The sequence below is a fragment of the Mobula birostris genome, chromosome 16 (assembly GCF_030028105.1).
Source record: "Mobula birostris isolate sMobBir1 chromosome 16, sMobBir1.hap1, whole genome shotgun sequence".
Taxonomy (NCBI): domain Eukaryota; kingdom Metazoa; phylum Chordata; class Chondrichthyes; order Myliobatiformes; family Myliobatidae; genus Mobula; species Mobula birostris.
Genome location: NC_092385.1, coordinates 67,592,162 through 67,619,430, shown reverse-complemented (window position 1 = coordinate 67,619,430; position 27,269 = coordinate 67,592,162). Strand labels below are relative to the sequence as shown.

Sequence of the window (27,269 nt, the reverse complement as noted above, 5' to 3'; positions counted from 1 at the left end):
ACACAGGTTGATGCGGTGGTTAAGAAGGCATATGGAATGTTTGCCTTTATTAGTCAAAGCATTGAGTTCAAAATTCAGCAAGAGAGGCATCTGTAGTGTAGGTGACCTATATATTAATGGAAACTTTGCCTCATTTGCGCAGTTACAAGCAGTTTACAATATCCCTGCATTTAGTTTTTTTTAGATATTTACAAATTCGAGATTATGTTAGGAAATATATACCTAACTTCGAAGTTTTAGACAAACATGAGTCCCTGGAGGCAATAAGTAAATTTGATCCTTTTACTCATAGTGCGGTATCCTATTTTTATCAGATCCTACATAATGGAGCTCGGGTGAATACTGCAGGTCTTAAACAGGCATGGCTGGATGAATTGGGTATAGAACTGACAGTGGAGGTCTGGCATGAGTGCTTAAAGTGTATACATGATTGTTCGGTCAACATCTGACACAGACTTATACAGTTTAAAAGAATACATAGACTTCATTATTCCAAAGAAAAGTTGCACAGTTTCTACCCTGATGTTTCACCAGTTTGTAATAGATGTAAATCTGTGAACAGTAACTTGTCACATTCATTCTGGTCATGTTGTAAGCTTAATGCATACTGGAAAAGTATTTTTCACTGTTTCTCTGAGGCTTACGAGAAGCGGTGGGAACCAGACCTGCTTATAGCCATCCTTGGAGCAACAAGCTCCCTATCTTTAGCCAAGTATGAGAAAAAGGCTGTATTGTTTGGCATGGTGATTGCTAAGAAATTAATCCTGCAAATGTGGAAAATGGACTCTGTGCCTACGTATGATCTGTGGCTGAGAGAACTGACAAATACTTTACATAGTCTCAGTCTCTCCAAATGTAATGAGGACAGAGGGGACATCCTTGAAAGGATATGGGACCTGTATTGGACTTTCTTACAGGGTGAAGACTGAGGTTTTTTGGTGCAGTGCACCTCTGCTGTGTATGTTTACTTTTGCCTTTATATTTTTCTCCCTTTTGCTGCTCAATATTTAATTAGATTTTGTTAAGGTCATTTTTTTTTTGTTTTTTTGATTGTAATAAAAAAATATATTAAAAAATTCAGCAAGTTATGTTTGTGCCTTACAAAAGTATAGTTAGGTCACATCTGGAGTATTGCATACAGTTCTGATTATACCATTATAGGAAGGATGTTGAGGCTTTGGAGAGAGTGCAGATGAGGTTTAATAGAATGCTGCCTGGATTAGATGGCATGTGCTTTAATGAGGGATTGGACAAATTTAGGTTGTTTTCTCTGGAGCGGCGGAGGCTGAGGGGAGATTTTATGCCTGGAATATAATACATTCTTAATTGGTTCAGTACAACATCGTGGGTTGAAGGGACTGTTCTTTGATGCTTTATGGAGCAAGCGCACAGATCACTCACTTCCCTGAGTCAACCCCTAATCAGAAAAATCCATTTCTGACCTGGTGATGAAAGGAGAATGGTTGAAGACAGGCTGGAAGACTGCCGTCATGTTCTGGAGCTGGGATTGTTGAGCACAACTATTGTCTAGGATTGCAGTCACTGCAGTGTTTTCCATTTTGCCTTTTTTGAAGCCAGTTGAAGACAGGCTGCTGTGGAACCTTTGAGCACAACTGTCTGTATGATTGCAATCATTGCGGCATTTTCCATTTTGCCCTTTATGACGGGGTCCCCAACCTTTTTTGCACTGCGGACTGGTTTAATATTGACAATACTCTTGTGGACTGGCCCACCTGGGGTGGGGGGTGGTGTTCAAGTAGGGTGAAACTCACCTTTACATGTCTTTTGCAGTTAGGGTTGCCAACTTCCTCACTCCCAAAGGAGGGACAAAAGTGGCAGTCAAATCCCGGGACACTTGTGTTTACCCCTGGAAAGACTACCATGACCATGAAGCCTTGCGCGGGCACCCATGTGCGCATGCGCGTACGTGCCGATTTTTTTTTTCACAAATCGGTTTTGGCTTAATCTTCCCGACTATACTATACATACATTATTTCTACTTTATATAGGCTATGTATTTATCATATCATTCCTGCTTTTACTATATGTTAGTGTTATTTTCAGTTTTATGTGTTATTTGGCATGATTTGGTAGGTTATTTTTTTGGGTCTGGCTCTCAAAAATTATTCACATATAAATAAATGGTAATTGTTTCTTCGCTTTACGTCATTTCGGCACGAAAAGTTTCATAGGAAGGCTCTCCCTTAGTGGGGGAAATACGGGACAAGGGCGGTCCCGTATAGACGAACCAATTTAGTCCAATTTATGGGATGTCCCGGCAAATACGGGACAGTTGGCAACCCTATGTTTAAGTTCAACAGTGCGTGACAGGGAATGAGGAAAGGTGCAGCTGACTTGTATCATTTCCTTGCGGCCTGGTAGCACATGCTTTGTGGCCCGGTGGTTGGGGACCGCTGCTTTATGATGCCATGCTTGCGTTAATATCAAGGGCACTCTCCTTATGCTTGCCTCAGAATCATCTCATTGGTTTGTATCTGGACTCAGACTGTCATCGAAACTAGAATGCGGTGGTGCTGGCAAAATCTAACTGGGTAGTATTACGATTTGTAACTCCAAACATAAAACTAATTGAAATAAAATGCAGAACTGCTTGTGCTTAGTTTTATTTTTACTTTAGTGAGATTCACGTGTAAGACGTGGTGGTGTAATAACTTTGTTAATTTAAACCTATATCCTGTGATTAAGTATTATTTACAAATTTGGCTCCAGTTCCACAATATTTTTAATTTTAAAAAATTTAAACTTTGTGGTTTAATTTATCAAAATTACTTTTTTAAGCCTTCTTTGAATGATCCAATTTTTTTACTTTGGAAAAATAAAGGTATTCTTTTTTGGATTTATTTAAAGAAGATAGATTGATGTCATTTGAACAATTAATTGATAAATATTCTCTTTCATACTCACACTTTCTGCAATACCTTCAAGTTAGACATTTTTTACAAAAATATTTAAGTAATTTTCCTTACATATTGGAGGCTAACCTGTTAGATACTATTATGAGTACGAATCCTTCGATCAAGGGTTCTATTGGAAGAATTTATAATTTATTTTTACAATGGGATAAGCATCCTTTATCTAAGATTAAACAGGATTGGGAAAAGGAACTTAATTTGACTTTTATGACCGAGGATTAGATGCGGATTTTGAAGTTGGTTAACTCTTGTTCAATTTGTGCTAGCCATTCATTGATTCAATTTAAAATTGTACATCGTTATCATTTGGCGAAGGAGAGACTTTCTAAAATCTTTTCTAATGTTGGTAGTCATTATGATGGATGTAAAACTGAGATACCCACACTGACACATATGTTTTGGTCTTGTTCTATATTGGAACAGTTCTGGAAGTGGGTTTTTTCAACAGTTTCTAAAGCACTTAAAATTAATCTACAACCTAATAAATTAACTGTACTTTTTGGAATAATTCCTCAAAATATTCATGGTATTTCTGTGTCTGACCAACATGTTATTACACTTAAAAACGCAAACACGAGGAAATCTGCAGATGCTGGAATTTCAGGCAACACACATAAAAGTTGCTGGTGAATGCAGCAGGCCAGGCAGCATCTCTAGGAAGAGGTACAGTCGACGTTTCAGGCCGAGACCCTTCGTCAGGACCATGTTATTGCATTTGTTACATTGATAGCTAGGAGGGCCATTTTGTTGAAGTGGAAGGATACATCAGCTCCCACTTTGTCACAATGGTTCTCTCAAGTGATGCTATGTCTTAGTTTGGAGAAAATTTAGAAGTCAAACCTTTGAACCATTATTTGGTTTTGAGAAAAGATGGGGTTCATTTCCTTGTTATTATCATTTGAGCTAATTGATAGATTTTTTCCACAATCTAATTGTAAATTTTTTTGGTATATTTTCTTTTCTTTCTTGCTGGTGGTTTAATGTTTATTTTTAGAAGCTTTTTATATGACGCATGGCTCCGGGGTTGTACACATAATGGGTTCTTTTTTTTTTCTCACTTTTTCTGCTTAGTAGGTTTTTTATTTGTTATCACAAATTTTTTTTTCAATCTTTAAGATAATGTCTTTATTGAGATATTGTAAGTGTTGTTACTTCAATGTACTCGTGTTATTTCTTTTGTATAATATAACAATAAAAAGATTTGAAAAGAACTTAATAACTTATAATATTAATCAAATATCACCAAAATATTAAATACACAAACTCCCCCCTCCCTGCTTGGATATAAACTCCAACTCAATATAGAATGTATCTCAACTCAAATATATAACAGTGCTCTCTAATTACATTATGAGGGGGATTGATAGAGTTGACGTGGATAGGCTTTTTCCATTGAGAATGGGGGAGATTCAAACAAGGGGACATGAGTTGAGAGTTAAAGGGCAAAAGTTTAGGGGTAACATGAGGGGGAACTTCTTTTAGTGCGCATGCGCTGGTCGTGCATGCGGCCTGGTACAGCCGTTCCGATCTATTCTTACTTTCTTCTTCTTACTTTTTAATTTACGTTATTTTTTGTATTTTTTTTCTCACGGTAACACGTCGAAGCTGCACCCTCTCTAACATGCTGGTAGGGAGAGTTTTATTTGGGTTTTCTTTAGCGCTGGAAATGGTTACATCCCAACACGTGGGACAGAAGCAAGGTCGCATTGTGTATTCCACAGACCAGCAAAGACCGGCCGGCTTAGCGAACAGAGTGGTGGACACCCCTGCTGAAATCCGGAGGAAAACACACAGAGGGGGATCACAAAGCCGAGGAAAGAGGACCGGGTCGAGACAACAGAGACTTTTGGAGAAGAGGAGTTCGGTGGGTAATACCGTTCCGGCTGACCGGAAGTGCACTGAGAGCGGTAAGCGTAAAGGAGTTAGGTGCTTACTGTTTGGCTAATAACGGATGGTGCAATCCGGGGTATATTACGATCGAGGAATGTGTTTGCAGACTGGATATTGAACTTTTTACTGTTGGACTTCGGCCACATTCCACCGTGATACAACACTTGGCGGCACGGGAGGTTGTTCCTGCCTGTGGCTATCAAACGTGCAGCTCCTCCCGTGGAGGGTCAGACACCCTGAGCCAATAGACTGGTCCTGGACTTATTTTCCATCTGGCATGGTTTGTATTTTGTTGTTTGATTGTTGGGTTTTTTGTATTGCTATATTTACGCTCTATTCTTGGTTGGTGTGGCTGTAACGAAACGAAGTATATCTATCTATCTATCTTTACTCAGAGAGTGGTGGCTGTGTGGAACGAGCTTCCAGTAGAAGTGGTTGAGGCAGGTTTGATGTTGTCATTTAAAGTAAAATTGAATAGATATATGGACAGAAAAGGAATGGAGGGTTATGGGCTGAGTGCAGGTCGGTGGGACTAAGTGAGAGTAAGAGTTCGGCACAGACTTGAAGGGCCGAGATGGCCTATTTCTGTGCTGTAATTGTTATATGGTTATTTGTATTACTGTATAATAGAGCTACTATATAGATGTACATAGGATAGTAAATTTTAAGTTGTTCCATTCAGGCCTAAAGATTTCTTACTCTTGTGGGATAAGGCAGGCAGGTCATTCAGCTTAGCTGGTGAGACTTGTAGCTGTGAAACACTCTCAGGTTCTGTGGTTGTAGGAGTTGTGACTCTGGGACTGCAGGAAGTGGTCCTGACATCTCTGAATGCCTTTCTTCTAGACATGTTGACATCCTGAACAGTGCATGGCATGCTGTTTGATCTGCTGTTCTATTCTAGGCCATCAGACAAAGCTTTGAGCCAATGCTTTCAGTTTGACCACACCAGCAGCAGGTGTGTAAAAAGGGCCTCCGAAGATCTTTAGGGACCCCAGCCACCCAGCCACAAACTGTTCAGCTACTTCTGTCTGGCAAACTGTACCACAACATTAAGGCCAGGAGCAACAAGACTTTTTTTTCCCCACCAGGCCATTGAATTTATCGTTGATCTGATTGCATATCTGACTGTACACACATGTATAGAAAACCACAATTTATACAGTCTTCGTCCTTGGGCAATATCCTCCCACATTTCCCTTCCTTATGCTTGTACATAGTGATGGAGATGCAACATAAAGAAATTTACTCCCTCATTGTGAGATGGATGTTAGAAATAATATTGTAATTGTAATTCCTCCAACACTTTAGCTCTCAGTTTGGATGGTACAATTACTTTCAATCCCCACATAAGGCAACCCCCACCAAGGGCAAGTTCATCCTGGCACTGTTTAAAAATGGGGGGACTGGAGTTTCTGCGGCTCATTCCAACCATTTTATGTGGCCATGTAGACCAGAGACAGTGTGAGGTCTTTCCTGATTTCCCTTTGGATCATCTCTGCAGTAATAGGTGATTCTTTCAATTTGCGTTGGGGCAAGTATGCCAAGAGGACTAACCTCTTCTGTAAATTTTTCAGGAGTTCCTTTTACTAAGGGTAAACAGCACGATTCATCAGCATTTCCATGTTTAGTTGTCCTCTTGAATTCAATCTTGTAATTGTGTCCTCAAAAGAAACATCTTTGCATTTGTGCTGCTGCTGTTAATGGAACACCCTTCTGCATTGAAAATGGATACCAGTGGTTGACAATCAGTAACAAGGGTAAACTCTCCCATTGAAGTACTGGTATTACACTCCAAACCAGACTCAAGGCTCACTGTTGACTTGTGTGTAATTTTTCTCTGTAGTGGTAAGGGAATGTGATGCAAAGGCTATGGGGTATTTGCTTCCATCACTCATAACATGTCTGCATCCATACTTTAAGGTGAGGCATGACAGGCAAGCTTCACTGTACAATGCCGGTCATAATATATGAGGACAGTGTCTGACATCACCTTTTCCTTTACCTCACACTGCTTTGTCCATTGCCATTTCTTCTCTATCTGTAGTAATAAGCTCAAGGGCTAGATTTGGGAGAAACATGTTGTATCAATGAACAAATCCAAAAGGACCACAACAGTGACACGTTCTTTAGCCTTGGGGCATCCACCATTGTTTAAGTGTTCTCAGCATACTTGTGTAATCTTTATGTGTCAATGATATAACCACAGTAAGCAATGCTTGGTTGCATCATGCTCTAGGCCGATAATCTTCTAATCTTTTCAACACCCGTCTTGAGATTTTGGAGATGTTCTTTGAATCCTTACTGGTAACAATGATGTCATCCATGTAACATTGAATGTGTGGGCAACCTTGCAGTACCTGGTCCATAGCTTTCTACCAGAGTGCAAGAGTCCACTTTGCTGAAGTGCTTTCCTCCAGAAAGGTTTGCAAAGATATCGTCTATCCCAGGTAGAGGGTATAGATCTACTTTCAGTAGTGGGTTAATGGTGACCTTAAAATTAAAATTGCCACAGATCTTGACAGATCCATTCTTCTTGACTACTGGGACCACAGGCATTGCCCATGGTCTCCACTCAACCTTGGAAAGAATTCCTTCAGCTTCCATGCGATCCAGCTCACCGGCTGCTTTATCACAGATGGTATAAGGAACTGGATGGGCTTTGCAAAACTTGGGTGTAACACCTTCATTAACACTATTTTACCCTTGATATGTTTGAGTTTTTGATTGTCATCCTTGAATACTGCTGTAGCATCATCTAGTACCTTTCTTGATTTGCCTTCAGATGGCTTCATTGCAGGGGATGTGGCATGCAAATAGCGGATGGATGTCCAATCAAGTTGTAGTTGTCTCAGCCAGTCATGCCCCTGTAATGTTGGCCCTCCTGTTTTTACCACATACAAGCCCACTGTGCCTTTTGGTTGTTCTGTTTCACTGTTACGAATGTCATGCCCACAGGAATGATCTTTTCTCCAGTATATTTCTTAGTTGAATATCTGCAGTTCGGTATCTTGAAATGCCATTCAAACTCTATGTGGAATGACTGAAATAGCCATTTTAAATAATTTGCCATTCACTTCTGGTGTAAGCCATATTGCTTGCCTCTTGTTATTTTTCACTTTGTAAATCTCAACGCTAGTCAGTCCTGTGTCACTGTCTGCCTGACACGCTCTTTGTATGTTTCCTACTTTGTTGTATTTTGTGCAAATTTTGCCTTTAAATCTGCATTGGTCTGGTGCATGTGAGCCCCTGCCACAATGGTAACACAATTTGTTTGTTTGTTTGGCCAGGCATACTTCTGTTTGGACATTGCAATTTTGTTCACACTCACTCTCTTTCATGACTGCAACTCAATTGCATCTCTACTGTTTCCATTGATGTAGCAATTACAACTGCACTTTTAAATGTGAGCTGTGCTTCAGTTCAGAACCATTTCTGAGTGTTTTCTTGTAAGATTTCACACACTTAAACAAGATTTCAGTGCATCATTAAGACCATCACTGCTCAGTCAACTTCTTAAATTAACCCACATATGCTGAATTGGATTCCCCTTCCTTTTTGATGTCACTTATGAAACCTAAAGCATTCTGCAGTGGTCAAGGGGTTTGGTTCTAAATTTTCCTGCATTAATTGCATGATATCAACAAAGCTCGTTTCTGCTGGTTTGGCTGGTGCAGTCAAACTTGTAAGCAAACTGCATGCCTTTCCACTTAATATATTCAGCAAGACTGGCACACGCTTTGCATTGGCTATATCATTTGCTTCAAAACACAGCTCAATTTGCTCAGTATGCATATTCCAATTATCTCTTGTGCAGTTGAATGTATCTATCTTTCTGATGTAGTCAGCCATTTCTGTTTTTTATCTTTAACTTCCTGAAAAAGGCTGGGCTGCGCAGGCGCGTGACGTACAGTGCCAAAGGTTTAAAAAGGAGAGGAATTTTCAACGGTCTTTTAAAAATCGGAGCAAGAGACTGAGAGTGAAGGAGTAAAGGAATGTCAGAGAGAAGTCTTTTTTCACTTTTTTCACACTGCTTGGGGCAAAGAAGCTAGAATGCACAGGCGAGTGATGTGGAGTGCCAAAGGTTAAAAAAAAAGACTACCGTATACAGTAGGCAGTGTTGAGAGCGGGCAGCGGGGTGAGAGGGAGCAGAGTGGGACGGCTTTGGCTCAACAGGCTTTGGCATGAACAGGCAGAGGCGAGGATAGGTTCTGGTAAGTTTTGTTTTGTTTGTTTAGAGAGAGAATGCCAGGCAGGATGTTGGAATGCTCCTCTTGCAGGATGTGGGAAGTCAGGAGGACAACGACACCTGCAAAAAGTGCATCCAGCTGCAGCACCTAACAAACCACGTTAGGGAACTGGAGCAGGAGCTGGACAACCTCCGGATCATTGGGGAGAATGAGGAGTTTATAGGTAATAGCTTCAGGGAGGTAGTTACGCCAAAGGAGCAGTGCACAGGTGATTGAGTTACCGTTAGGTGAGGGAAAGGGAAAGGGAAGGCAGAGCAGGATTCCCCTATGGCCATTCCCCTCAACAAGTATACCGATTTGGATACTGTTGGGGCGGGGATGACTTACCTGGGACAAGCTGCGGCAGCGGGATCTCTGGCACTGAGTCTGGTTCTGCAGTGCAGAAGGGAGGGTGGAAGAAGAGGAGAGCAGTAGTGATAGGGGACTCGATAGTTAGAGGTACAGAAAGGAGGTTCTGTGGTCGTGACAGAGACTCCTGGATGGTTTGTTGCCTGCTGGGTGCCAGGGTCAGAGATGTCTCTGATCGCATGCAGAGCATTCTGAAGTGGGAGGGTGATCAGCCAGATGTCACAGAACACAGAATAGTACAGCACATTACAGGCCCTTCAGCCCACAATGTTGTGCTGACCCTCAAACCCTGCCTCCCATATAACCCCCCACCTTAAATTCCTCCATATATCTGTCTAGTAGCCTCTTAAACTTCACGAGTGTATCTGCCTCCGCCACTGACTCAGGCAGTGCATTCCATGCACCAACCACTCTGAGTAAAAAACCTTCCTCTAATATTCCCCCTGAACTTCCCACCCCTTACCTTAAAGCCATGTCCTCTTGTATTGAGCAGTGGTGCCCTGGGGAAGAGGCACTGGCTATCCACTCTATCTGTTGCTCTTATTATCTTGTACACCTCTATCATGTCTCCTCTCATCCTCCTTCTCTCCAAAGAGTAAAGCCCTAGCTCCCTTAATCTCTGATCATAATGCATACTCTCTAAACCAGGCAGCATCCTGGTAAATCTCCTCTGTACCCTTTCCAATGCTTCCACATCCTTCCTATAGTGAGGCAACCAGAACTGGACACAGTACTCCAAGTGTGGCCTAACCAGAGCTGCATCATTACATCGCAACTCTTAAACTCTATCCCTCAACATATGAAAGCTAACACCCCATAAGCTTTCTTAACTACCCTATCCGCCTGTGAGGCAACTTTCAGGGATCTGTGGACATGTATCCCCAGATCCCTCTGCTCCTCCACACTTCCAAGTATCCTGCCATTTACTTTGTACTCTGCCTTGGAGTTTGTCCTTCCAAAGTGTACCACCTCACACTTCTCTGGGTTGAACTCCATCTGCCACTTCTCAGCCCACTTCTGCATCCTATCAATGTCTCTCTGCAATCTTCAACAATCCTCTATACTATCTACAGCACCACCAACCTTTGTGTCGTCTGCAAACTTGCCAACCCACCCTTCTACCCTCACATCCAGGTCGTTAATAAAAATCACGAAAAGTAGAGGTCCCAGAACAGATCCTTGTGGGACACCACTAGTTACAATCCTCCAATCTGAATGTACTCCCTCCACCACGAACCTCTGCCTTCTGCAGGCAAGCCAATTCTGAATGCAGCTGGCCAAACTTCCCTGGATCCCATGCCTTCTGACTTTCTGAATAAGCTTACCATGTGGAACCTTGTCAAATGCCTTACTAAAATCTGTATAGATCACATCCAGTGCACTACCCTAATCTATATGCCTGGTCACCTCCTCAAAGAACCCTGTCAGGCTTGTTAGACACGATCTGCCCTTCACAAAGCCATGCTGACTGTCCTCGATCAGACCATGATTTTCTAAATGTCCATAGATCCTATCTCTAAGAATTTTCTCCAACAGCTTTCCCACCACAGACGTAAGGCTCACTGGTCTATAATTACCCAGACTATCCCTACTACCTTTTTTGAACAAAGGGACAACATTAGCCTCCCTCCAATCCTCCGGTACCATTCCTGTGGACAAGGAGGACATAAAGATCCTAGCCAGAGGCTCAGCAATCTATTCCCTCACCTCATGGAGCAGCCTGGGGAATATTCTGTCAGGCCCCAGGGACTTATCCGTCCTAATGTATTTTAACAACTCCAACACCTCCTCTCCCTTAATATCAAAATGTTCCAGAACATCAACCTCACTCATATTGTCCTCACCATCATCAAGTTCCCTCTCATTGGTGAATACCGAAGAGAAGTATTCATTGAGGACCTCGCTCACTTCCACAGCCTCCAGGCACATCTTCCCACCTTTATCTCTAATTGGTCCTACCTTCACTCCTGTCATCCTTTTTTTCTTCAAATAATTGAAGAATGCCTTGGTGTTTTCCTTTACCCTACTCGCCAAGGCCTTCTCATGCCCCCTTCTTGCTCTTCTCAGCCCCTTCTTAAGCTCCTTTCTTGCTTCCCTATATTCCTCAATAGACCCATCTGATCCTTGCTTCCTAAACCTCATGTTTGCTGCCTTCTTCCACCTGACTAGATTTTCCGCCTCATTTGTCACCCATGGTTCCTTCACTCTACCATTCTTTATCTTCCTCACCGGGACAAATTTATCCCTAACATCCTGTAAGAGATCTCTAAGCATCGACCACATGTCCATAGTACATTTCCTTGCAAAAACATCATCCCAATTCACACCCGCAAGTTCTAGCTTTATAGCCTCATAAGTTGCTCTTCCGCAATTAAAAATTTTCCTTTCCTCTCTGATTCTGTTCTTTTCCATGATAATACTAAAGGCCAGGGAGCGGTGGTCACTGTTCCCCAGATGCTCACCCACTGAGAGATCTGTGACCTGACCCGGTTCATTACCTGGTACTAGATCTAGTATGGCATTCCCCCTAGTCGGCCTGTCCACATACTGTGACAGGAATCCATCCTGGACACACTTAACAAACTCTGCCCCATCTAAACCCTTGGAACTAATCAGGTGCCAATCAATATTAGGGAAGTTAAAGTCACCCATGATAACCACCCTGTTATTTTTGCACCTTTCCAAAATCTGCCTCCCAGTCTGCTCCTCTGTATCTCTGCTGCTACCGGGCAGCCTATAGAATACCCCCAGTAGAGTAACTGCTCCCTTCCTGTTCCTGACTTCCACCCATACTGACGGTACCAATGACGTAGGAAGAAAGCGTGAGGAGGTCCTGAAGAGTGAGTATAGAGAGCTTGGTAGGAAGTTGAAAAGGCAGGACCTGGAGGGTGGTAATCTCAGGATTGCTACCTGTGCCACGTGCCATTGAGGGTAAGAATAGGATGCTCTGGCGGATGAGGAACTGGTGTAGGGGGCAGGGTTTCAGATTTCAGGATCATTGGGACCTCTTCTGGGGCAGATGGGACCTGTACAAGAGAGACGGGTTACACCTGAACTACAAGGGGCCAATATCCTTGCAGGGAGGTTTGTTAGTGCTCTTGGGGAGGGTTTAAACTAGATTTGCAGGGGGATGGGAACCAGAGTGCCAGAGCAGATAGTGGAGCGGGGTGAAAATAAATGATGTTAACAGTTCATGCAAAATCATAAATAGAAGGGTTGTGTATGGTGGTAATCTTCTGAGGTGTGTCTATTTCAATGCAAGGAGTATTGTGGGGAAGGCAGATGAACTGAGGGTGTAGATTGACACATGGAATTACGACATTATAGCCATGAGTGAAACTTGGCTGTAGGAAGGGGAGGACTGGCAGCTTAATGTTCCAGGGTTCCGATGTTTCAGATGTGATAGAGGCAGAGGAATGAAGGGTGGAGGGGGCGTGGCATTGCTAGTCAGGAAAATATTACAACAGTGCTCAGGCAGGACAGATTAGAGGGCTTGTCTACCGAGGCCATTTGGATGGAGCTGATAAACAGCAAAGGTATGACCACATTGATGGAGTTGTATTATAGACCACCCAATAGTCAGCGAGAATTGGAGAAGCAAATCTGCAGAGAGATAGCAGACAACTGCAGGAAACATAAAGTTGTGATAGTAGGGGATTTTAATTTTCCACATATCGATTGGGGCTCCCATACTGTTAAAGGTCTAGACGGGTTAGAGTTTGTAAAATGTGTTCAGGAAAGTTTTCTAAATCAATATATAAGAGCTACCAACTAGAGAGGATGCAATATTAGATCACCCATTAGGAAACGAGTTAGGACAGGTGACGGAAGTGTGTATAGGGAAACACTTTGGTTCCAGTGATCATAACACCATTAGTTTCAACTTGATCATGGATAAAGATAGATCTGGTCCTCAGGTTGAGGTGCTAAACTGGAAAAAGGCCAAATTTGAAGAAATCAGAAAGGATCTAGAAAGTGTGGATTGGGACAGGTTGTTCTCTGGCAAGGATGTGATTGGTAAGTGGGAGGCCTTCAAAGGAGAAATTTTGAGAGTGCAGAGTTTGTATGTTTCTGCCAGGATTAAAGGCAAAGTGAATAAGAACAAGGAATCTTGGTTCTCAAGGGATATTGGAACTGATAAAGAAGAAGAGGGAGATGTATGACATGTATAGGAAACAGGGAGCAAATAAGGTGCTTGAGGAGTATAAAAAGTGCAAAAAAATACTTAAGAAAGAAATCAAGAGAGCTAAAAGAAGACATGAGGTTGCTTTGGCAGTCAAGGTGAAGGATAATCCAAAGAGGTTCTACAGGTATATTAAGAGCAAAAGGATAGTAAGGGATAAAATTGGTCCTCTCGAAGATCAGAATGGTTGGCTATGTATGGAACCAGAAGAAATGGGGGAGATCTTAAATGGGTTTTTTGCATCTGTATTTACTAAGGAAACTGGCATGGAGTCAATGGAAATAAGGCAAACAAGTAGTGAGGTCATGGAACCTATACAGATTGAAGAGGAGGAGGTGCTTGCTATCTTGAGGCAAATCAGAGTAGATAAATCCCCAGGACCCGACAGGGTAATCCCTGGGACCTTGAAGGAGACTAGTGTTGAAATTGCAGGGGCCCTGGCAGATATATTTAAAATGTCGGTATCTACGGGTGGGTGCTGGAGGACTGGAGGATAGCTTATGTTGTTCCATTGTTTAAGAAAGGCTCTAAAAGTAATCCAGGAAAATTATAGGCTGGTAAATTTGACATTGGTAGTAGGTAAATTATTGGAAGGAGTACTAAGCGATAGGAACTACAACACACATAAAAAATGCCGGTGAACGCAGCAGGCCAGGCAGCATCTATAGGAAGGGGTGCAGTCGACGTTTCGGGTCGAGACCCTTTGTCAGGACTAACTGAAAGAAGAGATACTTTACTTTATACTTTATTGTTGCCAAAACAATTGATACTAGAACGTACAATCATCACAGCGATATTTGATTCTGCGCTTCCCGCTCCCTGGATTACAAATCAATAGTAAATATTAAAAATTTAAATTATAAATTATAAATAGAGAAAAGAAAAATGGAAAGTAAGGTAGTGCAAAAAAATCAAGAGGCAGGTCTGGATATTTGGAGGATACGGCCCAGATCCGGGTCAGGATCCATTCAGCAGTCTTATCACAGTTGGAAAGAAACTGTTCCCAAATCTGGCTGTACGAGTCTTCAAGCTCTTGAGCCTTCTCCCGGAGGGAAGAAGGACGAAAAGTGTGTTGGCTGGGTGGGTTGTGTCCTTAATTATCCTGGCAGCACTGCTCCGACAGCATGCAGTGTAAAGTGAGTCCAAGGACGGAAGATTGGTTTGTGTGATGTGCTGCGCCGTGTTCACGATCTTCTGCAGCTTCTTCAGGTTTTGGACAGGACAACTTCCATACCAGGTTGTGATGCACCCTAGAAGAATGCTTTCTACGGTGCATCTATAAAAATTAGTGAGGGTTTTAGGGGACAGGCCAAATTTCTTCAGTTTCCTCAGGAACTAAAGGCGCTGGTGGGCCTTCTTGGCAGTGGACTCTGCTTGGTTGGACCAAATCAGGTCATTTGTGATATTGACCTCGATGAACTTAAAGCTTTTGACCTGTTCCACTTGCTCACCACCAATGTAAATGGGGTCGTGCGGTCCGCTGTTCCTTCTGAAGTCGACAACCAATTCCTTCGTCTTGCTGACGCTGAGGGATAGGTTATTGTCTTCGCACCATGCCACCAGGTTCTTAATTTCCTCTCTGTACTCAAACTCATCATTACCTGAGATATGGCCTACAACTGTTGTGTCATCAGCAAACTTATATATTGAGTTCGATGGAAACTTGGCTACACAATCATGGGTGTGCAGTGACTACAGAAGGGGGCTGAGTACACAACCTTGTGGGGCACCGGTGCTCAGAGTGATTGTCCCCTACTTTTACAGCCTGGGTCCTGTCTGTGAGGAAGTTGAAGATCCAGCTGCAGATCTGAGTGCTAAGGCCCAGGTTCCAGAGCTTAGGAATCAGTTTATTTGGAATGATGGTATTAAAGGCAGAGCTGTAGTCAATGAAAAGGAGATAGTAAGAGATTTGAAATTGGGAGGGGGAGGGGGACATCCAATTTCCTGAAATGCTTGAAATTCCAGCATCTGCAGATTTCCTCGTGTTTAAGGAACTACAAGTATTTGGATAGACAGGGACTTATTAGGGAGCGTCAACATGGCTTTGTGCGTGGTAGGTCATTAGAGTTTTTCGAGGAGGTTACCAGGAAAGAGGATGAAGGGAAGGCAGTGGATGTTGTCTACATGGACTTTAGTGAGGCCTTTGATAAGGTCCTGCATGGGAGGTTAGTTAGGAAAATTCAGTTGCTAGGTATACATGAAGAGGTGGTAAATTGGATTAGACATTGGCTCAATGGAAGAAGCCAGAGAGTGGTAGTGGAGGATTGCTTCTGTGTGTGGAGGCCTGTGACTAGTGGTCTGCCATAGGGATCAGTGCTGGGTCAATTTGTTATTTGTCATCTATATCAATGATCTGGATGATAATGTGGTAAATTGGTTCAGCAAATTTGCTGATGATACAAAGATTGGTGGTGTAGTGGACAGTGAGGAAGGTTTTCAAAGCTTGCAGAGGGATTTGGACCAGCTGGGAAAATAGGCTGAAAAATGGCAGATGGAGTTTAATACAGGCAAGTGTGAGATATTGCACTTTGGAAGGACAAACCAAGGTCGAACATACAAGGTAAATGGTAGGGCACTGAGGAGTGCAGTAGAACAGAGGGATCTGGGAATACAGATACAAAATTCCCTAAAAGTGGCGTCACAGGTAGATAGGGTCGTAAAGGGAGCTTTTGATACATTGGCCTTTATAAATCAAAGTATTGAGTATAAGAGTTGGAATGTTATGGTGAGGTTGTACAAGGCATTGGTGAGGCCGAATTTGGAGTATTGTGTGGAGTTTTGGTCACCAAGTTGCAGGAAGAATATTAATATGGTTGAAAGAGTGCAGAGAAGGTTTACAAGGACTTGAGAAACTGAGTTACAGAGAAAGGTTGAATAGTTTAGGACTTTATTCCCTGGAACGTAGAAGAATGAGGGGAGATTTGATAGAGGTAAATAAAATTATGATGGGTATAGATAGTGAATGCAAGCAGGCTTTTTCTACTGAGGCGAGGGGAGAAAAAAACCAGAGGACACAGGTTAAGGGTGAAGGGGGAAAAGTTTAAAGGAAACATTGGGGGGGCTGTTCTTGATACAGAGAGTGGTGGGAGTGTGGAATGAGCTGCCAGATGAAGTGGTAAATGCAGGCTCACTTTTATTATTTAAGGAAAACTTGGGCAGGTACATGGATGAGAGGTGTATGGAGGGATATGATCCAGGTGCAGGTCAATGGGACTAGGCAGAAAAATGGGTCAGCACAGCCAAGAAGGGCCAAAAGACCTGTTTCAGTGCTGTGATGTTCTATGGTTCTATGATACTCACTGTTTTTGAATCTATGAATTCGTCTGTTTTCTGCCCTTTTTAAAAACTCAACTGTCTTCTCTTTTTGCAAAAAAAGCACAATGCGCTTATTTTTTTTTAACCTCTATGTCTCACTGTGCTTTTTGTTTTAACTCGAGCATATTGCTGGCTTCAACAGGTAGGTAATCGTCTTGGGTTCATTTAAAACTTCCTCATAGCTGCTGATAAGTTTCATAATTCCAATACACAAATCTAATTGAAAGAATAACCGGAGCAAGAGATACGTGTACTTCGTTTCATTTTTACTCTAGTGAGGCATGTGCTTATGACCTAGTGGTATAATGACATATGCCATTCACATACTTTTATATATAACCATTAATCCTGGAACATCTGGACAGCAAAGATGCATACATCAGGATGCTTTTTATCGATTACAGCTTAGCATTTAATCCTCAAAACTAATCAAGAAGCTCCAAGACCTTGGCCACAATCCAGTCCTAGATTTCCTCACTTGTAGACCCCAGTCAGTTCAGATTGGCAACGGCATCTCCTCCATGATCTCCAACAGCACAGGTGCACCACAGGACTGTGTGCATAGCCCCTACCTACTTTTCACATAAGCACAGCTCCAGTACAATATTCAGGTTTGCTGATGACACCACTGTTGTGAGCCAAATCAAAGATGGTGATGAATCAGCATACAGGAGGGAGACTGAAAATCTAGCTGAGTGTTGTCATAATGACAATCTCTCACTCAATGTCAGCAAGATCAAGGAACTGATTGTGGACTTCAGGAGAGGAAAATCAGAGGTCTATGAGCCAGTCCTCATCAGAGGAAGAGAGGTGGAGAAGGTCAGCAACTTTAAATTCCTGGGGGTTACTATTTCAGAGGATCTGTCCTGGACCCAGACCGTAAGTGCAATTGTGAAGAAAGCATGCCAGTGCCTCTACCTCCTTAAGTGTCTGCGGAGATTCGGCATGACATATAAAACCTTGACAAACTGGAAAATATGTAAATCCTGGGCTGCCCAGACATCAAGATCCCCCCCTCGGCCTTGCGGATGTGGTCCAAAGGAATGCGAAGCAGTACATTTGGCATCAGCTTGGCTGCAGGAGCTGCCGGGAGGTAACGTGATACGTCATCCAACCACCTTGGAGGCTCCACTCTGGATTTGTGTAGGGTTTACTCCTTAGCCTTCTCTTCTCCCAAAGGTACCCACAAGGCAGTGGGATCCGTAACCCTGGATGGGGGCCCATACTGGGTACTGTCAGCCGGAGCCAGCTGAGCCCAGGACTCGTGTAAGGCAGAGTCGTCACGCCCTGCAGTAGTGACATATGGAACCCACTACCCAAGTATATCACGGGTAGAGCTTTTTCAACCATTGAGCTCATCTAAATGAAATGCTGTCTTAGGAAAACAGCATCCATTATCAGAGATCATCGCCACCCAGGTCATGTTCTTTTCTCGCTGCTGCCATCAAGTAGAAAGCACAAGAGCCTCAGTACTCACACCACCAGGTGCAAGAACAGTTATTACCCCTCACCCATCAGGCTCTTTAACAAAGGTGTTAACTGCATTCAGTTGCGCATATATTGAGATGTTCCCACAACCAATGTTCTCATTTTAAGCAACACACATCAAAGTTGCTGGTGAGCACAACAGGCCAGGCAGCATCTCTAGGAAGAGGTACAGTCGACGTTTCGGGCCGAGACCCTTCGTCAGGACTAACTGAAGGAAGAGTTAGTAAGAGATTTGAAAGTGGGAGGGGGAGGGGGAGATCCAAAATGATAGAAGAAGACAGGAGGGGGAGGGATGGAGCCAAGAGCTGGACAGGTGATTGGCAAAGGGGATATGAGAGGATCATGGGACAGGAGGTCTGGGGAGAAAGACGGGGGGGGGGAACCCTGAGGATTGGCAAGGGGTATAGTCAGAGGGACAGAGGGAGAAAAAGGAGAGTGAGAGAAAGGATGTGTGTATATAAATAAATAACGGATGGGGTACGAGGGGGAGGTGGGGCATTAGCAGAAGTTAGAGAAGTCAATGTTCATGCCATCAGGTTGGAGGCTACCCAGATGGAATATAAGGTGTTGTTCCTCCAACCTGAGTGTGGCTTCATCTTTACAGTAGAGGAGGCTGTGGATAGACATGTCAGAATGGGAATGGGATGTGTGGCCACTGGGAGATCCTGCTTTCTCTGGCGGACAGGGCGTAGGTGTTCAGCAAAGTGGTCTCCCAGTCTGCGTCATTTTGAGGACTCTTTATCTTGTTACTTTATGTTCTTGTTATGTATTGCTATTTATTTATATCTGCATTTGCACAGTCTTCTGCCCTCTAGTTGATCTTTCATTGTTATAGTTACTATTTCATAGTTTTGGTGAGTATGCCCACAAGAAAACAAATCTCAAGGTTGTATATGGTGACAAATATAAATATGTACATCAAAGTATATCATGAAATGTATTGTTTATGATAACAACCAACATAGTCTGAGGTTTGCCGAGAGCAGACATTCCCCTCCACTTCCTCACCCCCCCCTCCCAAATTGGGATATTAAAGAATTGCATGTTAATATTATTATCTGGTAGCATGTGTATGTAAACCTGGAATCCAGCTGTATGAGCTGTAAGCAAGAATCTGACTACACTTGAGTCTGTATTTATGCTGGTCTTGTCTAGAAGCCAGAAGACTCATGTCAATGCAGCTTAATCATTAGCCATATACCCCAGATCAATTTACTGCACTGTAGCATTTTCTTTATCTTTCTACGTGAATTTTGTTCATTGATGTCGTGGCACATGGTGCAAAATTAATTGGTTCAGTTTCCTTGAAAATGCCATAGTGACATGGAATATGCATCACAAAGATTAACATAAGAATATGAGAACGTAAGAAATAGGAGCAGGAGTAGGCCATCTGGCCCATTGAGCCTGCTCTGCCATTCAATAGGATCGTGGCTGATCTGACCATGGACTCATCTCCACCTACCTGTTTTTTCCCCATACCCTTAATTCTTTTTAATAAACCATAATGATTGTATCCAAGTGTTTTTCAATAAGGAAATGAAAAGTAGAGTGTACCAGTTGGGCAAGGCCTAATTTCTAATGTATTGATTCAGAATTAAATTGACTTGTCTTGCTCAACACATGCTGGGACCCTAAACATTCACTGCATTAGATTGTATAGGTCAAATACTTTACAAAAGTTAAGCAGTTTCAAACGTTAACTAAAAATACATTAAACCACCCAGCCTATCTCAATAGCTCCCATCTTGCACTTTGTGTGGTGCATTACCTAGGAATGCAGGAGAGGAAGACCCTTGAGTGAAATCAAATGGTCCCGTCACAAACATTTGAGGAAGGGAAATTGGCAGAAGTGGAAGATGGTTGTCAAAGGCCACTTCCTGATGGAGCTTATGAATGATGCTCTGGAGATTGTAATGATAAGCACCAGAGGACCAGAATCATCACCCAGCTCTTCAGGTAATGAGAAACATTTTTTTTCAGTTTTTGAAATTAGCTTTCCTGTAGCATTCAATTCTTACGTGGCTACACTGAAAGCAAGCATGAATAAGCAGGATATTAACAATAAACTATTGTTTGATTGTACTGTTAATTATTTTCTTACCTTCCATTAAAGATTGAGAGTAGATAGATAGGACAATAATTGGGCATTTTAGATTCGTACTGTTTTTTTTGTGAATAGTACAAACCCAAACAATCTTTTAACAGGAGCGGATGTCAGTGTTAATTGAATCAGAAGAGTTTTGTTATGGAGAAAGCAGGTTGTGGTAAGCCGGGGGACAGACAGAAAGAAGGAGCACAGTAACACACAAAATACCACAGGAACTCAACAGGTCAGGCAGCATCTGTGAAGAGGAATAAACAGTTGATGTTTCAAGTCTTTCATAGGACTGGAAAAGAAGGAGGAAGATGACAGAAAAAGGTGGGGGAGGGGAAGGAGCATAAACTGGCAAGTAATAGGTGAAACTAGGTGAGGGGAAAAGTAGGTGTGTGGTGGGGGGGGGAATAAATTAAGCTAGGAGGTGATAGGTGGAAGACTTGAGGAAGAACCTGATACGAAAGAAGAGTGAACCATGGGATAAAGAGGAGTGGCAACACAAGGAGTGGGGGAAGATGTAAAGGGGAGCAGAAGAGGGTGGGGGGGGGGGGGAGGAGAAGTGTCCTGATATCAATGTTCATACTGTCAGGTTGGAGGCTACCCAGACAGAATACAAGATTTTTTTTAGATTATGAGGACACGCAGTCCTCCTTTATTGTCATTTAGTAATGCATGCATTGAGAAATGATACAATGTTCCTCCAGTATGATAACACAGAAACACAAGACAAACCAAGACTAAAAAACTGACAAAAACCACATAATTATAACATATAGTTACAACAGTGCAAAGCAATACCGTAATTTGATAAAGAACAGACCATGGGCATGGTAAAAAAAAGTCTCATAGTCTCTCAAAAGTCCAATCATCTCACGCAGACGGTAGAAGGAAGAAAAACTCTCCCTGCCATGAACCTCCAGTGCCGCAAACTTGCCGATGCAGCACCTTGGAAGCACCCGCCCACAGCCGACTCTTGAGTCCGTCCGAAAACTTCGAGCCTCTGACACCAAGCACCGAGCACCATCTCTGCCAAGCGTTTCGACCCCAGCCCCGGCAATAGGCAAAGCCGAGGATTTGGGGCCTTCCCCTCCAGAGATTCTCGGTCGCAAAGTAGCAGCAGCAGTGAAGCGGGCATTTCAGAAGTTTCTCCAGATGTTCCTCCGTGCTTCTCACGGCTGTCTCCATCATATCAGGATTGTGCACGGTACTTACTTAACAAATACCGATATCTTCTCCTCCCCTCCTTCAACCTGTAAGTGGCCTCATCATGGCAGAAGAGGAAGCCGTGGACCAACATATGGGAATGGGAAGTATAATTAAAATGGTGGCCACCAGGAAGGCCCACCTTTTGTAGTGGACAGAGCGGAGGTGCTCGACAAAGCAGTCCTCCAATCTATGTCAGGTCTCATTGATGTAGAGGCCTTTGGGGAGGAGGTACAGGAGCTTTGGGTCCCCTTACCACCAGATTCAAGAACCATCATTTTCTTTCAACCATCAGGCTCCTGAGCCAGCAGGGATAACTTCACACACCACAGCAATTAACTGATTCCATAACCTATGAACTCACTTTCAAGGACTCTACAACTCAATAGTACGAATCATTTACTTATTGTATTTTTGTATTTGCACAGACTTTCTTCTTCTGCACATTTGTTGTCAGTCTGTGTGTAACTTGCTTGCAAGAAAATGAGTCTCAGGGTGACCCTAACCCTTTGATAACAAATTTACTTTGAACTTCCACCTTCCCACCCAAGATCCCTCACATCAGCTTGAAAGGCTAGGGCAAAAACAAAGATGAATTAACAACAGTGTAAAGTATTTGATGTTATTAATCATTCTTCCCAACTAGCTTGTTTTGTGTATTGAGATCCTGTATCACTTTTTCTAATCCCATTCCTTTTCACTATATCCAGCTAATGATTAACAGTTGGCTTTATTTGTCATGTTCATTGAAATACACAGTGAAATCTTAGGCACAATATACTTTCTGACACCCCTCATACTGTAAAAACATGTCTACCATATGCTAACATGAGAAAAATGATTCTGCTTTAAATTTTTATTTGTCTTTAAACCTAGCTTACACAGTACCTGTGTGCCCTACAACAGCTTCGATATCAATGTGATCCTTGAGCTTGTTGGTCTTTAGCAAGAGTTGGTTCAAGTTGTGATAGCAAAAACCTTAAGTCTCCATGCGTAACAATGTTAAAGCTGTTTCTGTTTTTTGTGAGTATGTGGTTCACTGCACTGTGTCTCTCTCAACAAGGTAGGAGGATGGAAATACAATGAAGAGCAGTTTGGTTCTTCTCCAAAGACCAGGAAACTTTGTATGACTGTGTAGCTACGTACCAGAAAAACCAACAGTTTTGAAAAGCATCTTTGCTTCTGAATTTTGATAATTTCTTCTTGTTCTTTCACCTTGCAAAGGAATGGGTTAATTAACCTGTCTGGAATTTCCAGATCATTTAAATCCTTGAATTGATTCTGAAAATCTTTCTTCAGTGACTGCAGTACTCTTGCAAATCACCGTCTGTGAAAACGAGTGCCATACTTTTCATGCAGCGAAACTGAGAACATTCTTCTCCACTTCTTTTTGGATTCTAGACCTAACCAGTTCCCCTCTACCACCATTCTGCTCCGTCTAGCAGAATTAGTCCTTACTCTTAATAATTTCTCCTTTGGCTCCTCCCACTTCCTCCAAACTAAAGGTGTAGCTATGGGCACCCGTATTACACATTTTAATTCCATATCCCATTCCCATTCTGACATGTCTATCCACGGCCTCCTCTACTGTAAAGATGAAGCCGCACTCTGGTTGGAGGAACAACACCTTATATTCCATCTGGGTAGGCTCCAACCTGATGGCATGAACATCGACTTCTCTAACTTCCGCTAATGCCTCAACTCCCCCCTCGTACCCCATCCGTTATTTATTTTTATACACACATTCTTTCTCTCACTCTCGTTTTTCTCCCTCTGTCCCTCTGACTATACCCCTTGCCCTTCCTCTGGTTCCCCCCCCCCCCCCCGTCTTTCTCCCTGGACCTCCTGTCCCATGATCCTCTCATATCTCCTTTGCCAATCACCTGTCCAGCTCTTGGCTCCATCCCTCCCCCTCCTGTCTTCTCCTATCATTTTGGATCTCCCCCTCCCACTTTCAAATCTCTTACTAACTCTTCCTTCAGTTAGTCTTGACGAAGGGTCTTGGCCTGAAACATCGACTGTATCTCTTCCTAGAGATGCTGCCTGGCCTGCTGTGTTCACCAGCAACTTTGATGTGTGTTGCTTGAATTTCCAGCATCTGCAGAATTCCTGTTGTATGCCTGCCTTTTTGTTGGCTTTGTGGAACAATCTATGTTCCAAACCTATTCTGGTATCTGTCCCCCACTTTTCCTTCACTACATCGACGACTGCATTGGCGCTGCTTCCTGCACACATGCTGAGCTCGTTGACTTCATTAACTTTGCCTCCAACTTTCACCCTGCCTTCCAAGTTTACCTGGTCCATTTCCAATACCTCCCTTCCCTTCCTAGATCTTTCTGTCTCTATCTCTGGAGACAGCTTATCTACTGATGTCTACTATATGCCTACTGACTCTCACAGCTATCTGGACTATTCCTTTTCTCACCCTGTCTCTTGCAAAAATGCCATCCACTTCTCGCAATTCCTCCGTCTCCGCCGCATCTGCTCTCAGGATGAGGCTTTTCATTCCAGGAAGAGGGAGATGTCCTTTTTTAAAGAAAGGGGCTTCCCTTCCTCCACCAGCAACTCTGCTGTCAGATGCATCTTCCCCATTTCACGCGCATCTGCTCTCACTCCATCCTCCCGCCACCCCACTAGGAATAAGGTTCCCCTTGTCCTCCCCTACCACCCCACCAGCCTCCAGGTCCAACATATAATTCTCCGTAACTTCCACCACCTTCAACGAGATCCCACCACTAAGCACATCTTTCCCTCCCCCCCGCTGCTTTCTGGAGGGATCAGTCCCTACACGACTCCCTTGTCCATTCGTCCCCCCCCCCGTCCCCCCCATCCCTCCCCACTGATCTCCCTCCTGGCACGTATCCTTGTAAGCGGAACAAGTGCTACACATGCCCTTACACTTCCTCCGTTACCACCATTCAGGGCCCCAGACAGTCCTTCCAGGTGAGGCGACACTTTAGCTGTGATACGGCTGGGGTGATATACTGCGTCCGTTGCTCCCAATGTGGCCTTCTATATATTGGCGAGACCCGACACAGACTGGGAGATTGTTTCGCTGAACACCTACGCTCTATCCGCCAGAGAAAGCAGGATCTCCCAGTGGCCACACATTTTAATTCCACGTCCCATTCCCATTCTGATATGTCTATCCACGGCCGCCTCTACTGTAAAGATGAAGCCACACTCAGGTTGGAGGAACAACACCTTATATTCCGTCTGGGTAGCCTCCAACCTGATGGCATGAACATTGCCTTCTCAAACTTCCGCTAATGCCCCACTTCCCCCTCGTACCCCATCTGTTATTTATTTATATACACACATTCTTTTTCTCTCTTTCCTTTTTCTCCTTCTGTCCCTCTCACTATACTCCTTGCCCATCCTCTGGGTTTTTCCCCTCTCCCCGTTTTCTTTCTCCCTAGGCCTCCTGTCCCATGATCCTCTCATATCCCTTTTGCCAATCAACTGTCCAGCTCTTGGCTCCATTCCTCCCCTTCCTGTCTTCTCCTATCATTTTGGATCTCCCCCTCCCCCTCCCACTTTCAAATCTCTTACTAGCTCTTCTTTCAGTTAGTCCTGATGAAGGGTCTTGGCCCGAAACGTTGACTGTACCTCTTCCTAGAGATGCTACCTGGCCTGCTGCGTTCACCAGCAACTTTGATGTGTGATGCTTACATTCTTATCCCAATGTTTTGTTTGTATATTTCCAATTTTCTGCACTTTTTTCCTGGATTAAATAGAAATTTTCACCCTGTAGTTTTGTATTTAGAATGTTCATTTTGTCATACAGATCAGCTAGGTAAGGCCACATCTCCATGTAGAAGTTCAATCTTGTTTTCCAAGCTGTTGTCAACTTTGAGCAAAAATTCAACCACAGTGTCAAAAAGATCAAAGAAACATTTGAAGCAGCAGCCTTTTGACAGCCAACACACTTCAATGTGAAGAAGCAAGTGTGCAATCTCTTCATCATTATCTTGGCATAACTGAGGAAATATTCTGCTATTTAATGGATGAGCTTTAATTTTGTTGATAGCAGATATTACAAAAATCATGTTTGAAAGAAGTTGCTGGCTGAGGTTTTTGTCTACTAGATGTTGACAATGAATTACACAGTGGATTGCAAACAGACTTTTTTCATAAGTGGCCCTAAACCGGCATGGCAACCTGTCATATACGGTGCTTCATCTGTTGCACAAGAAATCATGTTCCTAATTGGAATACTTTTATCATCAGTATTCATTTTGAGATTGTTGTAGATGGATTCACTGTTGATACTTGTTTTAAACATTTTGCAAAAGAAAATCTCTTCATAAGCTTTTCCATTTTTAATTAACTGTACACATGTTGCCTGTCTCACACAGTTGACTCATCCAGTTGTATCCCAAATTCTGTTGTTCCTCCAACTTGATTGTGGCCTCATCGTGATGGTATAGGAAGCCATGGATGGACAAATCAGAATGGGAATAGGAAGTGGAATTGAAATGGATGGCCATTGGGAGATCCTGCTACACGAAATACAGCTATAAGCGGGCAAGGTCTCAGTGTCACCCCCAAAACCTCACTGATAATTTTAAAAACCAGTGCCCAATAGTCATCAAGCGGAGGGCATGACCAAAATGCATGTACTAAACCAGCCGGAGAGAAGCGTCTGTCCCAGGGTATACGTCTGCAAGTCTGGCTTTACTTAAATGTACCCTGTGTAAAACTTTAAATTGTATGAGCCCCAGTCTAGCACATGATGATGAGAAATGAACCCTATTCAATACTTTTGCCCAATATTCCTCCGCAAGATCCATACCGAGGTCGTCCTCCCACCTACTCTTAGTGTTGTTTAGATCTTGAACTCCCAAAGACATCAGCTGAGAGTATAGTTCAGAAATCAGCCCCTTTTTGTTAAAGCTAAGAGTGAATTTTTCCCATAACATAGCAGGTGGTAGAACAGGAAAACAGGGAAATTTTTCCTTGACAAAGTGGCGAATCTGCAGGTATTTAAAAAAAAATGATTATGCAGAAGGCCATACTTACTGTGCAAGTTATCAAAACTATCAACCAAATCCTTAATGCGCATAAGACCGTTCAAACCCCATTGTCTAAAAACTGAATCGAATGTGGAGGGAGGAAATAAATGGTTTTTATGAATGGGGCCCAAAACTGAAGCTGATATGAACTTATAGTGGCAGCGAAATTGATTAAAAATTTTGAGGGTGGAGAGCACGACCGGGTTAGATGTGAATTGAGAGGATTTCAATGGTAAGGAAGAATACACCAAAGCTGGGAGAGACGAGGAGTGGCAAGACCGTGACTCAAGCAGGCACCAGATTATATCTGGCCGGTGAAGCCAAAATAATACTTTTTGCATGTTTGATGCCCAGTAATAATGAATAAAGCTAGGAAGACCCATTCCACCTACGTCACGACCTCTTTGAAGAGTGCGCTTATTAACCCTTGGGACCTTATTTTCCCAAATAAAGGAGGTTATAGCTTGATTGACTGATTTAAAAAATAACTTGGATAAGAAAACTGGCAAACACTGAAACAAATAGAGAAATCTAGGAAGTATAGTCATT

General features: G+C 43.0%; 1 protein-coding gene across 2 annotated transcripts in view; it reads left to right on the top strand.

The window, feature by feature from the left end:
• Nucleotides 1–27,269, top strand: part of LOC140211197 (transforming protein RhoA) — a 116,853-nt gene that overhangs the window by 43,973 nt on the left and 45,611 nt on the right. The window contains exon 2 of one of the 2 annotated variants that reach the window (XM_072280780.1): nucleotides 4,655–4,840. The exons of the other annotated variant lie outside the window; for it this stretch is intronic. The gene's annotated coding sequence lies outside the window, so the exon portion shown is untranslated. The remainder of the gene's footprint in view (nucleotides 1–4,654; nucleotides 4,841–27,269) is intronic. 2 annotated transcript variants of the gene reach the window in all.